This window comes from Stomoxys calcitrans, chromosome 2 (assembly GCF_963082655.1).
Source record: "Stomoxys calcitrans chromosome 2, idStoCalc2.1, whole genome shotgun sequence".
Lineage (NCBI taxonomy): Eukaryota > Metazoa > Arthropoda > Insecta > Diptera > Muscidae > Stomoxys > Stomoxys calcitrans.
The window spans coordinates 145,133,929-145,144,245 of record NC_081553.1 but is presented as its reverse complement, the minus strand read 5'-3'; the positions used below and the strand labels follow the sequence as shown (position 1 = coordinate 145,144,245).

The 10,317-nt window shown below is 40.2% G+C and overlaps 1 long non-coding RNA gene across 1 annotated transcript; it reads right to left on the bottom strand.

The window, feature by feature from the left end:
• Positions 1-6,680: 6,680 nt before the first annotated feature.
• On the bottom strand, positions 6,681-8,074 carry LOC106088326 (uncharacterized). The gene is made up of 3 exons (XR_001221422.2): positions 7,983-8,074; positions 7,826-7,916; positions 6,681-7,655 (listed from the first exon to the last, which is right to left on the bottom strand). It is a non-coding gene; the product is annotated as an uncharacterized LOC106088326 (long non-coding RNA).
• Positions 8,075-10,317: the final 2,243 nt, after the last annotated feature.

Genomic DNA, 10,317 nt, shown 5'->3' with positions numbered 1-10,317 from the left:
TTGAGCTTAAAGTAGAATCGGGCGGCACTCAATGATGTGCAAGAAGTCTTCTGCCTGTTCCTTAATGGACTGTTGTTGTTGTAGCAGTTTATTGTGTACTATCTTTCGTCTGCTTGATTCTGTTGAGTGTCAAGACCCAGGAACTCCGCGACTAAGATGGGGTGCGTCCACAGGGATCTGGGTCTGAGTCGAGTGGGTCTGGCCGGGCAGTTAAACAGGTGACGTGTATCGTGCGGTCCCTGGTTACAATCGGGACATACATCTTGCACGTCGGCATCAATCCTAGCTCTGTGGGAATTGAGGCGGCTGCATCTGCCGGAACGTAATTGAGCCAGAACCACTCTGGTTTGCCGGGGGAGGTCGATTTCTTCGAATGCAATGGGTGGCGGTCGTTCTCCAAGGACTACATTCACCCGGTAGCCAATTAACGCGTCTGCTACCGTGTCTGCATGAATGTTGTTCAGACCCGCTTGATCTAGAGGTTCTCTCTTGTAGAGCTGGACCTCACGCTCTAGATCGTGTAGATCAACCTTAAGGCTTCTCGGCGGTGGGTATCTATCCACAAGATGATGATTTGGATGATTTCTGCGATAACAGCCCAAAAGGTATTGCTTAGACAGCATGTAGTTATGTCTTCGCACTGGTAGGATCTTTGTCTCCTGATGGAGGTGGTCCACATGAGAACTAAGGAGACAGCCCGTCGCAGTTCGGAGGGCGGCATTCTGACAGATCTGAATATTATTCCACTGCGTGTCACAAAGTTGACGAGACCACACACTGGCGCTGCATAACTTACCACAGACTGGCCAATTGCTTTGTACGTGGTCAACAAGGTTTCTTTGTCTGCACCCCAAGTGCTGCCAGCGAGTGACTTGAGGACCTTGTTTCTACTTTTGACTTTATTGCAGATTGCTGTGGCATGTGGGGAGAAAGTGTAGGAGCTGTCAAATGTGACGCCAAGTATTTTGGGACACTTGATGGTCGGAATCATTTCTCCATCGACCATCACAGTCAGCTCAGAATTCACCTCACGCGTATTTGTAGTGAACAGTGTGGCTGAAGATTTGGTGGCGGATATCTTCAGATTTCCCTGCAGCGAAATATGAGGCAAGCTCGTTGAGGTAGACGTTCAACCTATCGCAGATGTCATCAATGGGTGGGCGGCCTGATGCCATGATCGTACAGTCGTCCGCATATGATACGATCTCTATGCCGTCTGGAGGAGGTGGGATGGAGGATAGGTAGAGGTTAAACAGAGCCAGAGATATCACCCCACCTTGGGGAACTCCCTGTTTCACTCTACGGTGTTTTGACTTCTTATCCCTAAATTCCACAAATGACTGGCGGCCACACAGATAATTCGCGACCCAACGTTTCAGGCCTGGCTGGAGGGACGTGTTGGCGATGTCCTCAAATAATTTGGCATGGCTGACCGAGTCGAATGCCTTCGATAGGTGCCACGAGGACCGTCCTATCACATGGCCTGGGTTGATTGAAGCCACGGCAAATGTGTGTGGTGATGGCATGCAAACCTGTTGTTGTGCTGTGCAGTCTCCGAAATCCGTGGTGATGCTCGGCGAATGGAAATTCTCCTACGAGGCTCGGGAGGAGTAATGCCTCAAGCGCCTTAGCCACTGGTGAGAGAAGGGAGATCGGTCTGTACGACTCCCCCAAACTCGGGTCTTTACCAGGCTTCAGTAGCGGGATCACTCTGCCCATTTTCCAGACATCGGGAACTATAAGAGTGTTCAATGACAGGTTAAGGACAGTGGTAAGGTACTCAACTCCAGGTAAATCCAGATTCTTCAGCATCAATGTAGAGATTCCGTCGGGGCCCAACGCCTTGGAAGGTTTGGCGCCACGGATGACATTCGTAACTTCGCCCACGGTAAATTGTGATGGCTGTTCATCGGCTCGGAGACCACGAATGCGCCGAATGGCTCTCCTCCTTGCCCTGTCTCTCTCGGGATGCACAATAAATTGACGGTTGAACAACCTAGCGCATCTCTTCGGATCAGTCACGATTAACTCGCCAAAAGTGACAGAGGTCCTGTCGTCCCGTCTACCGGGGTTCGAGAGAGACTTAACAGTGGCCCACAATTTGCCTGCACCGGTGCCTAAGTTACATTGCTCCAAGTGTTCCAGGCACAAATTGCGCTTATGTTCGTTGACTACCCTGTTTATTTCCAGATTCAGCTCGCTGATTCTGGGGTTAGCGGGGTCCATAGCACGAATCCCATCACGCTCGTCTGCGAGTACCACTGCTTGCGCCGGGAAATTGGGTCGCACTTGCGGTATTCGACCGGCTGGTATAAACCGAGCGGCTGCTGCGTTGATGATGTCTCGGAATTTCCTCTCGGCCACAAGCACATCAGAGGGGGGTGGCAGTTCATTGAAGCGGCGATTGGTATACTCTCTGAAGCCAGTCCAATTGACCTTCTTGTAATTGATGAACGTCCGGCGCTCAGAGGTTATGAAGTCGGGTGGTCGGTCGTTGGTGAGGATTATGGGGAGGTGGTCTGACCCCAAAGAGATGACGGCTTGCCAGGATAGGGGATGCGATTGAGATGTCTGGCGAGCTGCTGCACCTCTTCGTAATCCTAGTGGGGGCATCCTCATTCACCGTGCAAAACGTGGAGCTATCTATCTGCTCTGCCAAAGCTATGCCACGCTGGTCGTTACCTAGGGGAGAATGCCATGACAAGTGATGTGCATTAAAATCCCCCAGAACCAGACGACTATGGCCAGATAGCAACCCACTTATGTCGGGGCTATAGGCCTGGCCATTAATCGGGACACAGCTACCAACCGGCGGTATATACACGTTGTATATCTCTATCTCGGCAGTACCAGACCTGACTGCTACCCCCATACATTCCATGTATGGGTCACTAGCGTCAAGCGCAGGCGAGATAGGTCTATACTGCACGGAATGGTGCATAACGAAGGCCAATCCCCCACCTCCTGTGGTTGCATAAATTGCCGTACGGGAGAGGTCGGGGGGGTCACATAGTCCGACGACGAGGACGCCAAAGGCGACGCTTGTGACCCACTGCTGGCTATGTTCGCACAGCACCTAGCGACATAGCCAGTATGACTGTACTCCCGTAGCGAAGTTAGGCCAGAGCAAGAACGGAAATGTACCCACTCCAAGCACCGGTTATACCTCACCGACACTGGCCGATGATGAAGGCAGTTCTGGCAAACGGAACAGAACCAGGGTCCGGGGTTCTTTTCAATCCCGGCACGGACCAGAAGCATACGGAGAAGGCACTCCGGGATGTGCCTCTCCCAAGACGAAAAAAGACGAACACGTACACTGAGGCGGCAGCCCTTGCCGATGAAGATTCCATCGGGTCAATCCGGTGCGTACAACCGGCTGCCATGGGATTGTTAATGGACTGTTAGTGGGCAATTATTTAAAGATACTTGGGCCCACATTTGGCAGCATTTACTCCACAGGAGTAAGAATAAGTCCATAAGCCGCTTTCCGGCAGCACTGTTTCCCAACCACCAAAAAAAGCGGCCGCCGCCCGAAAATGTCGATTAGATCTTCAAGTTCTAGTTCCATAAAAGCAGGCCTTTAGATAAAACGGCGTATCAGACAGACTACCACAGCATTCATTCGTGTGTTTGTATATTCCTTCATTTCTGTAAAATTTTATGCCTGACAGCGTAGGGAACCCCCCTGGATAAATATGCTACGACTGAACGAGACGGAACCCCACCATAGGGCCGCATTAAGCTGAGTATTCTGTTAAGCTCTTCAAGCAGAATGCTGTCAAACTCCATATAAAAAAACGTCGGCGAAAAGTTGGCTAATAGTAGGCGAAAAAGTAGTACACTGCTTATAGTGAGGAAAATGATAAAAAAAAAATCAATGTGGCAAGACTTTAAAGCATTGCGGGCATTGTTTTTGTATGTTTTATTTTCTTCATTTATTTGCGATAAAATAAATTATTGTAAATGGAGAAAACAATATGTGCAGATAAAAAAAGTTTTTGGGTATGGAAACAAAAACATTTGATTGCTGTCAAATTCCGCTCGCGGAACATTTACAAATTTCAGTGACTATTCCGAAAGCCGAATAGAATACCAACCCTAAGGCGGTTGCATAACAGATTATCAATTATCAAAAATGGAAACAACGTTGACTACGATTCATTTTAAAATATGTGTGTATATAAATTATATTGTTCATAATACTCTTTATAGACGGTGTCGCCGACAACCAAGATAGTCTCGAAAATGTTTTTTTTGTTTAGAAGAAATAATAGAAATATTTTTAGTAATATTGTTCATGTTTTATAAGCAACTAGCTGACCCGGGCCCGCTCCGCTGCACCTTCTTTTACTTTATATCGAACAAAAGTTTCCTTGGAATATTTATTTTCGACAATTAAAGACCTTTTAGTGAAATACCATGCTACAAAAATAGTATACGGCTGGACTAACAGTTTAACGATATAAGAGCCTCTATCTGAATCCCATATGATCTTTATTGGTCTACGAATTTAAGTTTGGATGTAAGGTGTACTCCATTCTTAAAATATTTAATTTCAGCCCGATATTCTATGATGTCTGATTTAGTGGTGTTTTCGGGGGAATGGTGGTCCCCCAGATACTTGGCCCTGAAAAAAAATCAGCATCGTGCTCTTCTCCCAAATACCATTTATTTAAACCCCATATTTCCATAGCCGGCAAATATGACCGGCTTGGGGGGTGTTTTGGGGGATGGGCTACAACTCAGTGAATTGGCCTTGAAAATATATATCGGATTCGTGTTCCACTTTAAAAACCCTCTTATTTGTGCCCCATATTGCAAAAGTCAGCAAATACTTACTATTTGGGTGGTGTTGTGGGGGTGGGGTGGCCCCATAGACACTTTTCCCGAATATTGATATCAAATTCGTGCTTTACTTCCAAAGACCTTTAATTTGAGCTCCATATTGCTATGGTCGTAAATTTGTCCCCTTCGGGGGTTGTTTTTGGGAAGAGGGCCCTCCAAACACTTGGTTCCATTTGAGGATATCAGATTAGAATTCGCCACTCAAATACCTTTTATTTAAGCCCCATATTCCCATGGTCAGTAAATAAGTTCAGTTTAGGGGGTGTTTTGGGGAAAAAAAAACGTGGTCCCACATTTGGATATTGGATTCGAATTCTACTCGTAAATGCCTTTCATTTGAGTCCCATATTGCCATGGTCGGCAAATATGTCCGATTTAGGGGTGTTTTGGGGGTTGGGGTGGTCCCCCTAGTACTTGGTCCGACAATTGGATATCAGATACGTTTTCTAATCCTAAATACCTTTCATTTGAGTCCCATATTGTCGTGATTGGTCTAAATATATGTTTGGTAATTTTTAGGGTGGGGCAGCCCCCCTAGGTACCCCATCCGAAATGTTGACACCAAATTTTTATTTTTAGGGTACAATATGAGAGCACACAAAATTTTGCTTAAATCGCACCACCCATCTCCGAGATCTGGCGTATCTGATAATTAGGGTAGAGGGTAGGGTCCGCTCCCCCTTCATATATCAAAAAATTTCAAGAAAATCGGTTCAGCCGTTTCTGAGTTTATAAGGAACACACAAACATACAAACAAGCAAACAAACCTACAAACAAACCTACAAACACAAATAGATTTTTATATTTAAGATTTAATTCAATGAAATAAAAAGTTTTTTATTAATGTGAAAAATATCAATTATTTATTTTTATTAGAGGCTGGAATTGTATTAGTTTTTTTGCGATATTTTTTGCTCACTAAGGCTAGTACAACGTTCTTTTTTACAAAAACAATTGCCGAAAATCGTTTTTTCGGTGGTTTGGCAAAGTTGATTTTTTTTTGGGTTTGTTTGGCCAAGATGTTGCCATTTACATATAAAAAAAATAATATGGCATCAAACAGTTTGTCAACTGCTTACGAGCTTGTGTACACACAAATATGAGTGTATGGGTCGTAATTAATATATAATGAAAAACAAAACAATTTAAATAGAGACAAATTTGTAAAAATAATTAGATTTTGTAGTATTTTCACTGTTATAAGTTAAATAAGCACAACTTTCCAAAAGCCTTTGCCTGCCTTTTCCACTTTTATCCAAATATTGTTGTTGTAACTGCAAGACCAAAAGCGCAGCACATTCTTTCACAAAACTTATAATTTTGTACATATTGATTGAGATGCATGTTGTGAATGAAAAATTAACACTTTATTTTTTTCCAACCAGAGTACATGTTAGCAACATCACTAACACTAACACGTTCATTTTGCGTTTATTTTGCGTAAGAACATGACTTGTTGCCCAGCGACTGTGGTTGTGTCTTCAATGGGCGTCCCGAAATGTAAACACAAACAAACACATTTTAGCATATTTTTCCGTTTATTTTTTTTATATGGAGTTTCAACGCGAAAACTGAATATAGTACCGGCCTTTACTTATGGTAAAATTTTAATAAAATAGTTATTTTATTAATATTATTTTCGTAATGCTTCAAAAAGTTAATGGCGAAAAAGGATTTTCAACGGTGAAAAACGAACATAGTACCAGCCATAAAACAGCAAAAAAGCTATCTAAAAGAAATGGCAAATTTGAAAAGAATGGTTTATTGAGTTTATCATAAATCCAAATTGCAAAGTTGTTAATCAATAATATAAATTCCTTTAAAGGTCCGATTTTAGCAAATTTTTTTATTGAATGTACAATTTTTTTTATTGAACAAAGTTTAAACAAAATAATATTTATAAATAACACGTCTACCTTCTGCCATGTCCTCAAATTTATTTCGTTTGGAATGTATCTTTCTCATTTGTTCACACCCTAATTTTTCTGTTTTATAATATTTCATCATAACACGTTTTAAAATATATTGTTTTAACTTAACAATTATTATTTAACAAATTATTTATAAGGATATAAGTAAAAACCACACTTTCTATTTTTCTTGATTTTTTTTTTGTCTACCCACGCCACTATGTGTTTGTATATGATAGAAACTAGACATATATTTGGCTCATTCGCACTTCTTCGCATTACAGAATGCAGAAATTAAAAATATGTTTAACGTATGCCTACAAAAAGAACGTGTTTGAATGTCAAAAACGATTGAAGCAATTAAAAGTTTGTTTATAAGTCAATTCCATGTTTAATCGGTAAAATTTAGGTCGATATTTTTTCTGTGTAGGTCACAGTGGAGCTATTATTGATATACCAGGGACACGTCGCTTCGGCCCTATAGATATCGTTCTGGATAAAGTCTAGTGCTAATTTCATTCGCTCGAAAATTGGCTTTTAATTGATTGCGAAAATTGAAGCATTCTAGTGAAAGGCCTAATACGAACAAAAGTCATTCAACGACACACAACGAAGGCTACAAAATAGGGACAGAGTGTCTGAGGCTCAGTTCCAAACCAGTTCCAAGCGCATAATCTGCTCCGTTTAATTTTTTTTGTATGAGATGGAACCCGTCGGTACATGATACGACGATCTGCCCAATAAGTCCGTTGATTTAAATTTTGAGGTATCAGAGTTGATTCTAAGTAGGCATAAACAATAGTTGATGCCGGCCCTGCGTTTGAGCAGAGAGAGAAGAAAGAATGAAAATTAGCATTTGGCGATTGTCTGTATTTGTCTGGCAGCCGTCCAAAGGCCTGAAGAAGAAAATAAACAAAATTTAAATTTCTAGTTATAATTACCACTAAAAAAACAATTCTTAGTTAAATAGAGATAGAAAATAACATACAAATTTATAGAAAAAAAGTGTGAGGAGAATTTGGTTTGGAAGTAATTGTTATAGTTGTTGTTTTTTTAGCTTACTGACCTAAGATTTTCCAAGCTAATAAAACATTAAGAATTATTGCTTTTTAATCCCAACGTTTCGTCCCTTTTTGCGTGACTTCATCAGGGGATCTCTATTTAAATAAATAAAAAAATATAAATATAGTAAAACGTACAATATTACCTTTAAGATGCATTACATTGGTTTCACACTAAATTAGAAACACGACTTAAAAGCTAATATCACAGTTCTTTTACAATATTGCAATTCCACAACTGGCGCTTATGTTGTCTGTGTCCTCTTTTTGGTTCATCGTTCTTCAAATGCTTTTGCTGCTTCCTATCATCAATCACTTTTTTTCTTTTCGCTTTTCGTCCAATATTATTACATTGTCAAAGTCGGGTGATTTGCCTGTACTCGGATAGTGTTGTGATAGTGCTATTATTACTTTTTGTTTTTCAATGGCTGTCTTATGTTCTTCCATCCTTATGCCCAAAGTTTTAATTCTTAATGTGTTATGAGCTTAGAAAATCTAAGGTCAATAACCCAAAAAAAAAAAAACAACAACAGTAATGGTTTCGCGTTTAATAATGCTTAAGGTAACCAAGGAGATTAACAAATTCGCTGCGTTTTTGTTGTAGTTTGATTCTGCAGTAAACGAAGGGGCATATAACATGTTGCAAGAGAGCTCTTTTAAGAGAGTAAATAATTCGCCCTACCTTACATAAAGTTAGCGAAAAAAATCAATATTCACCAGTATTGTTCTTTATTTGTTTTTTTTTGTGTTTTGCTATTGTAACTATAGTTTAAGGAGTAAATATCAACAGCCTTATTCACTGAACGTTGTGTATTATTTTAAAGCTTCATAGAGTGTAGCATACAACGCTAGGTCTAGTAAACCCCAAGATGGTCTGAAATGTTTGAGCTGAAATCAGCAGCACGCAGCTAGCTTCCGGCTTCTGTCTCGTCGGCAATGGGGAGGTTCTTTAAGGCTGAAAACTCAAACTATGGGATGTCTACACTATATTATTTTAAAAGTGTGCGTGCGAAAGATAGAAGAGAGGGAGAGAGAAATAGAGAGAGGAAAGTAAAAAAAAAGGGGGAATTTTCAAGAGAGGGTTTTGTCTACCACCGATGCAGAGATGTTCACATCGTAATACGCCCGCCCATCCATGACCAGGACTAAAACCCAAAGTTATATCATATTTATCCATTGGTCCCACTGTACCTACCCTTCAAATGTTTGTAGCCCCGGAATCACAAAACGGAAATTTAGCTAATATTCATTATGTTGTTTATTAAACAAAATCCAAAATAATCCATTAAAATTCTAGAAAAAGCTAACTTGAACTTTCACATAACCTTAATCCTAAACAGCATTAATAAATTCATTAAAACAATTTCCAGATAATTAACGTTCATTGTGGCCTAGACCAAATCTAATTCAAGTAACAATAATTATTTAGATAGCAACTAGTCCAATAATAATTTAGGCAACAATGATTCTAAAAACAACTATCCCTTTACTTTAAAAACAGGAAACAAAACTAAAAGGCTAACAGCCTAGCTAAATGACAAATAAACCTAACCGGTGTATGTGCAATTTCAAAGAAAAAAAAAAGCTGAAAGAAATATATCCCATTCGGATATCATGGGGTTAATTTAAATCAAATGTGCATGCAAAATTTAAATATAAAAGAAAATGTAAAAGAAAAGTTAATGGCAAAAACTTTAATTAAGAATGAAAATCCATTTAATATTTCATTCTGGTTCGGGGATATGAACCTGCGACCCACTGTGCCGTGGTGGATTACATTCGAAATGCATTGGATGTATGTATGTAGCTTTAATCAGAATTATTTCTCTGTATGGTACATTAAAGTGCACCAAGTGCTTCCTCTTCCTCCCATATACTGCCTTACCCACGAGAGTTACCAAACAAATATCATACAAACCAAAATGGAATTATTTAAAAAAAACAAAAATTATTGATCTAATTAATTAATTAGACAAAAAAAATAAATTTTGAAAAGCAAAATTAAATGACCGAACCCGGGCTCGATCCCACGACCTCTCACTTCAGAGTCAGCGACCCCCACCACTGAGCCAACCAACCACTTGATGGGATGATGGCTAAGCGGCCATTTGATCACTTTGAATGATATTTGCTTAGTTACACCAAAAAAACAAGGTGAATACCACGTTGAACTTCGGTGGGTATTAAAATCTAATCAAAAAGGGTGTTTAATTACTCACTTTGAAAAATGTCCCCCGTTGAAAGATCTTTCAAGTGTTCCGGTTCCGGGATATTTTCCAACACAGCGATTCCAAGGAGGTATTTAAAAGCGGATATGGACAGGAAATTGGTGAAATCAGCAACAAAGCACTTACACACTCACGCATTCAATGTCTACGTTTTTTTTTCCTTTTTTTTTGTCTTTAACCACTGTCTTTTACTTTCTTTTTAAAAAAAAATTTTAATTTTTAGCACAACAGTTTTAGCTAATTTTCTTTATTTTATTTGTCTCTAGACT